At 43.3% G+C, this 13,450-nt stretch overlaps 1 protein-coding gene across 1 annotated transcript in view; it reads left to right on the forward strand.

Moving 5' to 3' along the window:
• The first annotated feature begins 680 nt into the window (after window positions 1–680).
• Window positions 681–13,450, forward strand: part of sfxn2 (sideroflexin 2) — a 30,615-nt gene continuing 17,845 nt past the window's right edge. Inside the window, exon 1 of the mRNA XM_051667073.1 lies at window positions 681–796. The gene's annotated coding sequence lies outside the window, so the exon portion shown is untranslated. The remainder of the gene's footprint in view (window positions 797–13,450) is intronic.

The following is a 13,450-nucleotide window of genomic DNA, read 5'->3' on the forward strand; positions in this document are numbered from 1 at the left end:
CTTTAGTATAAATACATTTTAATTTGGATTCATATGTTGTTTTTTTCTGACTTTATGTGAAAGAAATTTCAAAATATCACTGTCCTGGACACAAAACCAAAGTTTGTGGGGAATAATAGCCATTTTCTATACTTTTGAGGGATAAGAAATTAGGAAATAACACTTACTACCCAGTAACAAAAATAGTGTTTCATAGTGTAATCATGGATGACTGAATATTACATTTCTACAATGGCATCTGAAACTGAAAACTAGTGATTTTAAATGATGCTACATCCAAGCCACTAGGTGTCAGTGTAAGTCCAAGATCTATCTATCTATCTATCTATCTATCTATCTATCTATCTATCTATCTATCTATCTATCTATCTATCTATCTATCTATCTGTTTTTATTATTTTTTTCCCCTACATTAGATTTTGAACCCCAGATTTTTTATGTAGATCCTGACTTTTGGTCCTCACTGCATAGGCATGACATATTCTTTATTGTATTTTACAGTATGTATAATATGTTATATCATGTAACATTTAATGTATGGAAATAAATACATGTTCTTGAAATACCTAATAATAATGTATATAATTGAAAAATATAGATGTATCACTGTGTAAAACTATTACTGTAACGTATCATTCGTGGAAGGGGAGGGGAGATTCTTGTGATCAGGGATTGGATGGTAAAATGCCACGTGCTCGTCTACAGTTTCAAACCCACATCTTAACAGTGCAATTGGCTTTTACTACGGCTGTAGCCCAGCGAGATATAAGCAAGAGTATCGAGTCACTTTGTAAAGGTATGTATCCCCCTACGTGACACATTTGATATTTGTGATTTTGTCTGGATTTGTCTTGAGCATATTCGGGTTGTGTGTAGAGTGAACTGATGCAAGCTGCTGGACAACTTGCGGCAACGACTGTCGTACTGCTGTCTAATCAGCTGTTCATTTGCATGTTTCTAAAGTAATTTAATTGCAGGAATGCTCTTATAAAAATTAATGCTTCATGTGTGAGAGCTCTTGATGGTATTAAGTCGCGCTCACACACAGTTTGTGATGTATTGACACTTAAACAACAACATGGCGAGATCTCTCTTCCTATAAACTTGCTGCTGGCATATTATTGTCTTAGCAGTGCAATATTTGCATTACAGGTGGGATATTTTGTTAATTACAGAATATGTTCTGTTAGGTACCAGTAAATCAGATTAAACCTGTTTGGGTTCTCATGGAACAGAAAGAAAACGTTTAAGCCTATTGAAAAGGATTGAGCTCTTTTCTTCTTTATTTGATTTGTGTATTAGCTTTAATGCATATTAACCCAGTGCAGTGAACAATGAGTACCAAGCTGGTCCACCTTTATCAGATTTGTTATTCATGCATGGTTTTTATTTTTGATATGCTCACAGTACATCACTATCTGCTTAAATTACTGATTTCATATAATATATATTCTTGATTTACCAGTGATATCCTGGACATTTTTTCTAAAAGCCTATGGTTTGAGAGAAATGACTTGGAAGAAACTGGCATGGCTGTGCAGAGTACTTTGTTGTTGTTGGTACAAATTAGTAGTGGAAAGGTGCTTGAGTTTGTCTAGGCAGACTTAACTGAACATGTTAGTCTATAACCTATAACTAGGTCAGACCTAAATCTCCTAGGAATCCAGTTTTTCTGGTCTTTTTAACCTTTAACAAAATTTTGGTCAAGGCCCAGCTCTGCTTTCCTGATATCAATTTGTCTGTTTGAATAGCTGGCCTCACTGTGAGAGCTGTGGTGTTTGACCTTTATTTCATACCACTTGAAGGGTTCACACGTGTCCTGGAAAACCTGGACAATTTTCAAATGCAGATTTCCAGTAATGGAAAAGCCATTGAAAATGAGAAAAATACCAAAATGTCCTGGAAAAAATGTTAGTGTTTTGAAACTATTTGAATGTGTCGCTAAAAAGGTTTTTGTTACATGTACAAAAACATGGTAATGATCGGGACTTGAGATAGGTGTTCCCAGCTGTGCATTGTGAAACAACATCATTGGTTTATGTAAGGGGGTTCTGTGCAAAGGAAGAGGCGAGAAGCGAGGTTTCCCAGTTCAGGTAGGCATTTAATTTGTCCACCTTGAAGCTTACAGTTTTACAGGAAAATATTTACTTTAACACACAAACATCACAATAGCTTCTGTAGCAGCGTGGCCTTTCTTGTGCCAGTCTCTCTCTCCAACTGCTGGCGGTGTGGCTCTTTTTAAGCCATTCTCCCTTGCTCACTGAAATTAGAGACAGGTGTTAGAGATAATTTAGCTCAGGTGTAAGTGCCCTTACCGCTTTTTTTTTTCCGGGGAGGCATCCGGCCCGCCTACCACTCCCTCCCCATTCCTGGAAAGGAAGTCGGCGACAGCCATCTGTGGACCACCTTGAACTTAAACGGCTGAAGAGCCATACACCAACGGGTGATCCATGCGTTGGTATCTTTCATGCGGTGGAGCCACTAGAGCGGGGCGTGATCGGAACAGAGGGTGAAGGCCCGCCCCAACAGGTAGTATCAGAGAGTGAGGACCGCCCACTTGATGGCGAGACAGTCCTTTTCTATGGTGCTGTACTTAGTTTCCCTTAACGAGAGCTTACACCTAATGTACAGCACCGGGCGCTCCTCCCCTTCCACCACCTGCGAGAGCACAGCACCCAGCCCTCTGTCTGAAGCATCTGTCTGTAAAACAAAAGGGAGAGAGAAGTCAGGTGAATGTAAAAGCGCCCCCCGCAAAGTGTGGCTTTAACTTGCGTGAACGCCAGCTGACACTGCTCCGTCCACTGGACCGGGTCTGGAGCTCCCTTTTTAGTGAGATCAGTCAGCAGGCTGGTGACATCCGAATAATTAGGCACGAACCTTCTATAATAGCCAGTCAGCCCCAGGAACTGTCTCACCCCCTTTTTGGTCTTGGGCCTCGGGCAGGTCGCAATCGCCGCTGTCTTGTCAATTTGGGGACCTGCCCAATCGCGCACTTCTTTGGGTTTGCTGTGAGTCCCGCTCGGCACAGCGATCTCAGATCCGCCCTCAGATGTCACATGTGCCGCTGCCAGTCACTGCTGTAGATGATGATGTTATCTAAATAGGCAGCGGCGTAAGCTGAATGCGGTCTGAGGATTCGGTCCATGAGACGCCGAAACGTAGCCGGGGCTCCAAACAAACCGAACGGAAGTGTCACAAACTGGTGTAATCCGAACAGTGTGGAGAAGGCGGTTTTTTCACGGGAAATTGGTGTCAAGGGGATCTGCCAATAACCCTTCGTCAAATCCAATGTCGAATAAAATCGAGCAGTGCCCAACCGATCGAGCAACTCATCAATGCGAGGCATTGGATACGCATCAAATTTAGACACCTCGTTGACTTTTCTATAATCCACACAGAACCATACAGACCCGTTGCTCTTAGGCACTAGAACAACTGGGCTGGACCAATCGCTGTGGGTTTATTCTATTACCCCCATATCGAGCATTGCATCCAATTCTTCCCGAACTAATTTCTTCTTGTGTTCGTGTAGTCGGTATGGGCGGCTACGTACCACGACCCCTGGCTCAGTCTCGATGTGGTGGTGAATGAGGTTCGTACGCCCCGGTAGAGGGGAGAACACATCCGTAAACTCCTGCTGTAACCTGGCAACCTCTGCAAGTTGACTTGGTGAGAGGTGGTCTCCGCAAGTGACAGAGGTGAACTGTTTATGTTTTGAACTCACCTCCTGTCCGAGCTCCGCCTTCTGGGGAACTACAGCAGCCAACGTCACAGGGACCGCCTCCCTCCACAATTTCAGTAGGTTGAGGTGGTATATTTGGCGTGCGCTCCCTCTATTGGTTCGTTTAACCTCATAATCAAGATCTCCCACTCGTCGTGTGACCTCAAAGGGTCCTTGCCACTTGGCGAGTAATTTAGAGCTCGATGTGGGAAGTAATACAAGCACTTTATCTCCCAGTGCAAATTCCCTTAGCTGAGTTCCCCTGTCATACAGTCGGCGCTGTCGTTCTTGAGCTTGGAGCAAATTCTTCTGTGTTAGTTGTCCCAAAGTGTGGAGTTTTGCTCTAAGATCAAGAACGTATTGAATTTCATTCTTACTATTTGAAGGTCCCTCCTCCCAGGCCTCTCGCAATACATCAACACACCATGTGGGCGTCGCCCATACAGCAGCTCGAATGGGGAGAAGCCAGTGGAGGCTTGCGGGACCTCTCGTACTGCAAATAACGGGGTCGAGCCATTTATCCCAGTTTCTAGCATCGTCATGCATGAATTTACGAATCATGTTTTTGAGGGTTTTATTAAATCGTTCCACCAGGCCATCCGTTTGAGGATGGTACACGCTGGTGTGAATTGATTTAATACTCAAGAATTCATACAGCTTGCGTAATGTCCGTGACATAAACGTTGTGCCCTGATCGGTGAGGATTTCTTTCGGAATCCCCACCCGGGAGATTATTTTGAAAAGTGCCTCCGCAACACCGCGTGCTGAGATGTTGCGAAGAGGCACTGCTTCCGGATATCGCGTTGCATAGTCCACTACAATACAAAGCGATATCCGCATGTTGACCGTTCTAATTGCCCGACGAGGTCCATTCCAATTCTCTCAAAGAGGACCTCGATCAACGGAAGAGGGCGCAATGATGCTTTTGGGGTGGCCGGTGGGTTAACCAGCTGGCATTCGCGGCATGTCGCACACCACCTGCGTACATCGCCTCCAATGCCTGGCCAATAGAAGCGGGCTATTAGATGGTTCAGTGTTTTCCTTTCTCCTAAGTGACCCACCATGGGATTATAATGAGCCGCCTGAAATACCATTTCCCGACGGCTCCATGGGATCAAAAGTTGGGTTGTATCTTCTTTAGTCTGAGCGTCCTGTGCCACTCTATACAACTGCTCATTTATAATTGCAAAATAGGGGTATGAAAGGGCGATGTCTGGCTGGAGTCGTTGACCATTGATGACTCCCACTTGGTCGAAGGCGTGTTTGAGGGTTTTGTCTCACGACTGCTCCAAAGGGAAATCTCCCTCAGGGAATTCCCTGAGAAGGGGAGGGGCCGCAGCCTCTCCCCCTCTCTCGTCATTATGACGTGGAGCTGTTGAGGACGGCCCCAGCTCCGCCTCCCCTGCCAGAGCATCGCACATTGCACATCTCCCTTATTTAGTACAGGACCCATCCGCACAAATTCCCTTCAATAAATCTCTAAAGTCAGGCCAATCCATCCCCAAAATCAGCGGATGGGTGAGGCAGCAACTAACCGCGGCCTCCACTCTATGCTTTTTCCCCTGGAATTTAATCGTCAGAGTCACCACAGGATACTTGTGAATATCCCCGTGCACACACTTCACCCCCACCGTTTTAGCTGTGCCCAAAGCCTCGGGTTGAACCAAGTGTTGGTGGTTAGTGGTTTGATTACACCCAGTGTCCACCAGTGCTTGGTGAGTACCCCCCTTGACACTTACTGGTATCCAGTACACTCCGGTCCGGTCGGGGGCAGCCTGAGGGAGGTCGGAGACCCACACCACCGTCCCCAGCTCCATCAGAGGGCTCTGATCCTGGAAGTGGTCCGGGTCCCCGCACCTCCAGCAGGCTGGCCCAGGCGCCACGCCCGCACTTGCGTCGGCGGGCGCCTTCACCTGAGAGGGAGAGCGGCGGGGCATCGGGGTAGGGGAAGGTGTCGCCTCCCACGCCCGGGGAGCTGGTCTCAGTGGCTGAAGTCCTCCTCGCCTGTGTGGGGCAGGAACGGGCCCTGGGGAGAGAGCAGAATGAGAGGAGAGAGGGGAGGGGGATGAGACAGGAGAAAACACAGGGGAAGGGGAGAGAGAGTAGGAGGGCTCTTCGCCCTCGGGATCGCCGCCATGTGGTCCTCCGCAAGCCGGATGGCTTCCTCCAGCGACGGTGGCACTGGACCCACTCCGCCGTCCCTTTTGGCAGTCGATGTATTAATTGTTCCAGTACCACCTGGTCGATGATCCCGTCGATGCCGCGGTCCCCCGCTAGCAGCCATCTTCGGCAGGCGTCACGGAGCCGTTGGGCGAAGTCAAATGGGCGGTCGGAGTTCTCCATCTTCAGGCTCCGGAAGAGTTGACGATTCTCTTCCGGACTCCGACCAACCTGTTGTAGGATGGCTTTCTTCAAGTCACCATAAGCCAGGAGGCTCGTCGCCGGCAGCTGTTGAGCCGTTCCCGTCTTCTGTAACGCAGGCGGGGGCAACAGCGTATGAGTGTCCGGGGTAGCGGCTGGGAACACCTCCTGGCTGATGAGGCTCCGGATCGCTTGCTGGTCCTCTGCTTGAGCATGCAGGAGCTCGACAAATCGGTGATCTTGATCTTGCCGGAGCTCAAGCAGTGTTTGCTGGTGGTGCCGATGTAGGCCAGCGAGGGCTTGGAGGATCTCCGCCAACTGGGAGGACTCTACGGGGCGACTTCCGTCCATCTTCAACCAAACTTTTCCCGGGTTTCGGCACCAGTGTAAGGGGGTTCTGTGCAAAGGTGGAGTCGAGAAGCGAAGTTTCCCGGTTCAGGTAGACATTTAATTTGTCCACCTTGATGCTTACAGTTTTACAGGAAAATATTTACTTTAACACACAAACATCACAATAGCTTCTGTAGCAGCGTGGCCTTTCTTGTGCCAGTCTCTCTCTCCGACTGCTGGCGGTGTGATTCTTTTTAAGCCGCTCTCCCGTGCTCACTGAAATTAGAGACAGGTGTTAGAGATAATTTAGCTCAGGTGTAAGCACACTTACCGCTTTCTCTCTCTCCGGAGAGATGCTTGACCACGCCCGCTGCCACAGTTTATCATCACGAACAAAGCCCTGTCACGTACATTCTCTGCTCATCTGCTGTCATCTCTGCTTTGCTCTGACTAAATAGTTTAAGTATTAATATAGTGCAAAATTTATATTTCTGTGTTAACTACAAAAACATTTGAGCGTCATCACAGTTTGTGAAAAGGGTCCATTAAACCAGAAAAGGCTAGGATTTAATTAAATAAATATATAATCTACGTGTGCTGCATGTTTCAAAATGAATGTGTGAAGCCTGCTGCTCATACGCTGAAAACACTTCATCATGATCAACATCACATCACGTGTGTAGTAGATGACAGAGAGCAGAGCACTAAGCGCACAGCACATACAGAATATGTTTACTTAATTCTCAGCTTTTTGGTGTTTAATAATCACACTGGGCCATGTAGCGAACTGCTTATCCAGAGGTGAGAAACTACTGTCAAAAATGCAGAAAAGCCAAAATTAAAGCTCAATTTAAATGGACTTGTGAAATATTTTACTACTGTATAGTAATATAATGTGAATAATTCTGTTTTATTTGAATAAAGTTTTAATGAATTAATTTAATTAGAAACCATTTTGATGATACAATTTAATTAAGCTGTTGAATACAGAAATTCAGAAAAAATAACCATCCAATAACCACAATACACATCATGACCTCTTGTGTGTTTTTGCTTAAATAATACACATGTTGGGTACATAAATGGAAATGTCCGGGAAAACCCTGACTTGGAGATCCCCCACAATGTTAGATTAGACACTTAATCATAATTTTTAATTATAAAGTTAAAAATAAAGAAATGTAAAAACCTAAACACACAAATTAATACAATGAAATGACAGCATTTTATAACCCATGCCTGTACTGACACCAGGGCCAGATATTTAGGGGGGCTCGGGGCAAAAATGTCAACATAAATGACAAAAATACCCCTGAAATACGGCTGGGCGATTAATTGAACTTTTGTTTTCAATTACGATTTTGGCTTCCAACGATTATGAAAACAAGATAATCGAGATAAAACGATTATTATGCCGCATTCCATTTCGCAATGAAACACCCCGACGTTATATCTTTAAAGCATCCTTTATTAAAGTTCAAATAATAAGGAAGCAGGTTATGAAAATGATCTTAGGAACCGGAATTTCTCTTTGTGGTCAGCGACGCGTCTGTGAGTTGCGTGAAGTGACCGGGAAAGAGATTGAATCTTCTCCCAGCTGATGCACACTCTGGCGCAGGGACGCTCGTCACTCGTGCATTTGCTGCAGCTAGGTTATAACGTGATGGCTCGTGACATAGTGAATCATAATATATGTGTCACATTCACTGTCTTCATCTTATCATGAAGAAAATCGGTGATACGCAGCTCTATTAAGAAGACAAAGTTTGTTTTTTGTGAGTTAAAGATGGATTAAAGTAAACATAAAGGCGAGAGAGTGTAGTCTTAGTCCATTATACACTGGAACAAAATATGTTTTTGATTAGTCTTTTTTTGGCTTGTTTTCCAAAATAATATCCAAAACTCCTTTAAAACGACCTACATTTACTTTAGGAGCTATACTGCAGAAGAAAAAATTGTTATCAGAGAATATTGAAAACAATATTTAATCAGGGTTCGACATTAAAGCTTGTCCGGGACAAGTGGATTTTTGAAGGGGAAAGTGAAAGAGAATTTTTCAGAAGCAGACTGATTAAAACATCAATAACTAAAAAATAACTGGCTATATTTGTGATAGTCTAGGCCTGTGTCACTTATTAGAAAGTTAATATTCTTATTCTGCTGTTGAAAATAATCCAGTGCACGTAATTGTATAATTCGCAAGCGATCTAGTAGCAGCTGCGCCTTTGATTGACAGGAGGCATATGTGTGTGTGCTGAACATGCTTGCACTAATGCGTACCTGAATGGTCAAATATATTTCATATATTGCCAAAATGCCCGTCTTGATGAGGTATTCATGTAAACACAATGAGTTTTGTCTAAAGTGAACGTAAACAGCAGAGAACCCCCGTGGGGACCCGGGGTAGAATAGGTCCCTAGCACCCCCCCTTGCTGTTCGTAAAAGGCGACGAATGGGGCGACTTGTTGGCCGTAAGTTGCGACCCGTGTCTGTGGAAGAAGAGATCCTGGCATTTGAGGAATGTGGGCACTTGCGACTCCCCCAGATCCAACAAAATGCTTTGGCTCTAATTTCATATAGACGGGCAGATGGAGAGGCCTGATCCAATCAAGCGGCTAGTCATGACGTGCCCTGGTCAATTACTGGCATTTAAATCAGCCACAATGACATTTTTCCCTGAAGGCAGTGGCATAGGGTCAATCAAACAATTTGAGCTTTTAGCTCTTATTGCAAGAGTATATCTTTCTTGTATCCTTGGTGCATATCTGCTGGAGTTCCGCGGCTCTGTGCATCCCCTTGTTGGGCTCCGAGGCGGGTGGGGAGCAAGAATGGTGAAATAAAACATAATAAATATGGCAAACAAACAAACTCCTTGGATGATGACTTGGATGCCAGATGTGTACTTGTTCCAAAAACATTAAAACTGGGAGAGATTTATAATTTTAGAATCTCAATCACCTGACATGACACTTACAAAACTCTCCCCTTTTGCAATTCAAAAAAGAATTGCAAGGATTGCAGGAACTGTCAAAGAAAGCTGAAGTCAGGCCAGATTCTGGTTGAATGTTCAAAGAAAGTTCATGTAGATAATCTAATGCATGCAGATACTTTGGCTGGTGTTCCTATGAAGGCATCTTTACACCCATACCTAAACTCTAGCAAAGGCATAATAAGAACTAGAGAAATACAAAACATGGATGAGACTGAAATAGCCTCAGAACTAGCACAACAAGGTGTTACAAGTGTAAAGAGGATTACAATAAAAAAAGGAGACCAAATGATAAAGACTGGAACATATATTATGACATTCAACAAACCTCAATTACCTGAATGGATCTGTTTAGGGTACTTGAGAGTCCCTGTTGACATATACATCCCTAACCCCATAAGATGCTTCAATTGTCAGAGGTTTAGTCATAGCTCCACTGGATGCAAGAACAATCCTATCTGTTACAATTGCGGAGAGGACAGGCATGAAGAAACCTGTTTAAAACCATCAAAATGCCTAAATTGTTCAGGGGATCACCCGGCCTCATCAAAACACTGTCCTATATGGATTAAAGAAAAATAAATTCAAAGAGTAAAATGTAAAAAAAAAAGTGAACTATGCAGAAGCACGCAAAGAGGTGGAAAAGCTCCCAAATTTTAAGTTTGAGAAATCCTTTGCATCTGTAACATTACCAGCCAAACACACAGTTGAGTGCCAGACAGATGTGACCTGGCTAACAAAAGACAAACCAAAGTTAATCAGTAACAAAAACCTACCTTCGTCAAAAAAGAAAGCACAAAGCACTCAAACCTCTACTAATCAAACACAAACCGGAGCTAGTGAAGAACCAAATCTGACAATGGAACATTCCCTAATATCAAAAGGAAAGAAGCTACAACAAAGCACAAAAGCACAGCAACAAAAGGCTAGTCAGGAGAACAGGCCACGGAAAGCTGACCATAAAAAAGATATAGATATGGTGGAGATATTAGAACACCGCAGTCGGAGTCCTTCTCCTTAGAGTAGGAGTAGAGTCCAAGTTCCGGTGCTACCAACTTGACAAGTAACAGTATTATTCAATGGAATTGTCGAGGTGTCAATGCAAACTTTGCAGAACTTCAGTGACTAGCCATGTTATTTAACCCTCTTGCATTTTGTCTCCAAGAAACACACTTATCACCAAATAGTCAAAAATCCCTAAAAAGGTTTGTAAGTTTTAATGCAAATGGACCAAACATATGACGTCCTTCAGGAGGAGTAAGCATCTTAGTTCATCGCAATGTAATTCAGAGTCAAGTCACAATAGATACTAATCTACAAGCAATAGCTGTACGTTTAACCAACCATAGGGCCATCACATTGTGTTCCATTTACTTGCCTCCAGATACACCTTTTACACTTCAAGATATAAACAATCTTGCTGATCAACTCCCAACCCCCTACATACTTGCAGGTGACTTCAACGGTCACAGTCCATTATGGGGAGGAAATCACACAAATAGGATGCGAAAATACTTGAAGACTTTATCAGTATCAATGAACTGTGTATGAACTGTATCCTGAATGACGGCTCAGACACTTACTTACCTGCACCCAGGACATGGAACATATTCAAAAATGGATTTAACATTATGCAAACCTGATCTCTTGCTTGATTTCTCATGGCGCACCTGGGACGATCTATGTGGAAGTGATCATTTTCCCCTAATCGTTACATCTACAAGATCAAATATCCAACTTAATATTCCAAGATGGCATCTCAAGAAAGCCAACTGGTACCTGTTCCAGACCCAATGTTACGATAAACTTAATTCAGCAACCCAAGACAGCCAAGACCCAGTAACAAGTTTCACAGACAAGCTGATCGAAATAGCAAATGATACTATCCCTAAGACATCACCAAAACCAAGTCGCAGGCATAACCCTGCAAAACCATTGAGAGTATGATCAACGACCGTCTGATATGGATTCTGGAATCGGAGCATAAGATTAGTGATTAACAGTGTGGGTTTAGAAGAGGCAAAAGCACCTTGGACCACCTTATCAGACTTGAATCATTTGTCTGGGACAGCTTCATTAAAAAAAGAACATGCTGTAGCTGTCTTCTTTGACCTTGAGAAGGCCTATGATACCACCTGGAGATATGGAATACTCAAAGACCTGTACGAACTTGGGCTCCGAGGCAACCTACCCATCTTTATCTCCAACTTCTTGACAAACAGATGTTTTCATGTTCAAGTAGGAACTACATTATCAAACCCACATGGACAAGAGCTATGAGTTCCACAAGTGAGCATTCTTTAAGTGACTTTATTCAGCATCAAAATCAATAGTGTAATCAAAGTTCGTCCCCCACATTTTTCGAAGTTTATATGTTGATGTCCTGTGCATATGCTATAGAGGGAAGAACATGAATATAATTGTACGACAGCTACAACTACGCATAAATAAACAACTGGTCTATAAAGAACTGTTTCAGATTTTCCAAAACAAAGTCAGTATGTATGCATTTTTGCCTTCTCTGATTCTTACACACTTGACACAGTACACCATCAGGGAATACGTCTAGCTCATGGAGCCTTCAGAACAAGTCCCATTCAAAGCCTTTATACAGAAGCCGGTGAACCTTCCCTCCAGAATAGGCGTCTGAAACTGGCCTTACAATATGCAGTCAAACTCGAAGCAAATCTAAGTAATCCGGCCTTTACACCAGTATTCCAACCAGAATGTTCTTATCTGTATGAAGCTAGACCTAAAGCGATCAAAACCTTTGGAATATGGATTAAACCATACGTGGAGAATTTGAACATCAAACATAAGACAGTATCATTTTTGGCCTGTTCCCCCCTGGACCTTGAAAAAACCAACTATTATTATGGCATTGGCACAACTGAAAAAGGCAGAAACACTTCCCAACGTGTATCAACAGGAATTCTTAGAACTGAAATGTAGTTTCCCACTCCATAGTACAGTATTCACGGATGGATCCAAAACGGATAACAGTGTATCAGCAGCAGTAGTGATTGGAGATCTACAATATGGCAACGTATTCCAGAACAGAGCTCTATCTTCACAGCTGAGGCCCGAGCGCTGCTACTGGCACTGGAAAACATTGAGCAGGGTCGAGGATGACATTTTTTTAATTGCTTCAGACTCAAAGTCTTCAAGCGCTTGAATCCATGGAGACCGATCATCCCATAATCATAAACATTTTGACTAAAATACATCGATTACAGAAGAAGGATTTCAACATTATCCTCTGTTGGGTGCCGGGACATATTGGTCTGGCAGGAAATGAAAAAGCAGATATGGCTGCAAAATAGATATGGAGGCATTAAACTTGGATATCTCGGAATGTCTGATACCACCCTCTGACCTTAGGCCATTAATAAACTCCTATATCACCAATAAGTGGCAATCAGAATGGAAATGAATGAGTGCAACAGCAATAAATTATATGAAATAAACCCCAGGGTCCAAAGAAATTTTAAATCTAGGCATGACCAAATAGTGTTTACCAGATGCTGACTGAGCCATTCAAGACTAACACATGCATTTTTACGTTACATTTATGCATTTGGCAGACGCTTTTGTCCAAAGTGACTTACAGTGCACTTATTACAGGGACAATCCCCCCAGAACAACCTGGAGTTAAGTGTCTTGCTCAAGGACACAATGGTGGTGGCTGTGGGGATTGAACCAGCAACCTTCAGATTACCTGTTATGTGCTTTAGCCCACTACGCCACCACCACTTTTTACTGACTGATGAAGATCCTCCCATATGTATACATTGCCAAACCCCTACGACCATCAAGCATATTTTACTGAACTGTAAAACTTTTGGAACTATCAGACAACGCTTTTATACAGAGACTTGTTTAATAGATATTTTTTAAAAAGTACCATATGAACAGATTTTACAGTTTTTATCTTGTATAAATTTTAAGTGTCTTATTTAATATTGTGAATATTTATTGATGAACCTTTGTTTGCCATGTGAATAGCCTGGTTGCTGATATGGCGTTAAAACTAAATAAATAAATAATAA

The sequence above is a fragment of the Myxocyprinus asiaticus genome, chromosome 32 (assembly GCF_019703515.2).
Source record: "Myxocyprinus asiaticus isolate MX2 ecotype Aquarium Trade chromosome 32, UBuf_Myxa_2, whole genome shotgun sequence".
NCBI lineage: Eukaryota > Metazoa > Chordata > Actinopteri > Cypriniformes > Catostomidae > Myxocyprinus > Myxocyprinus asiaticus.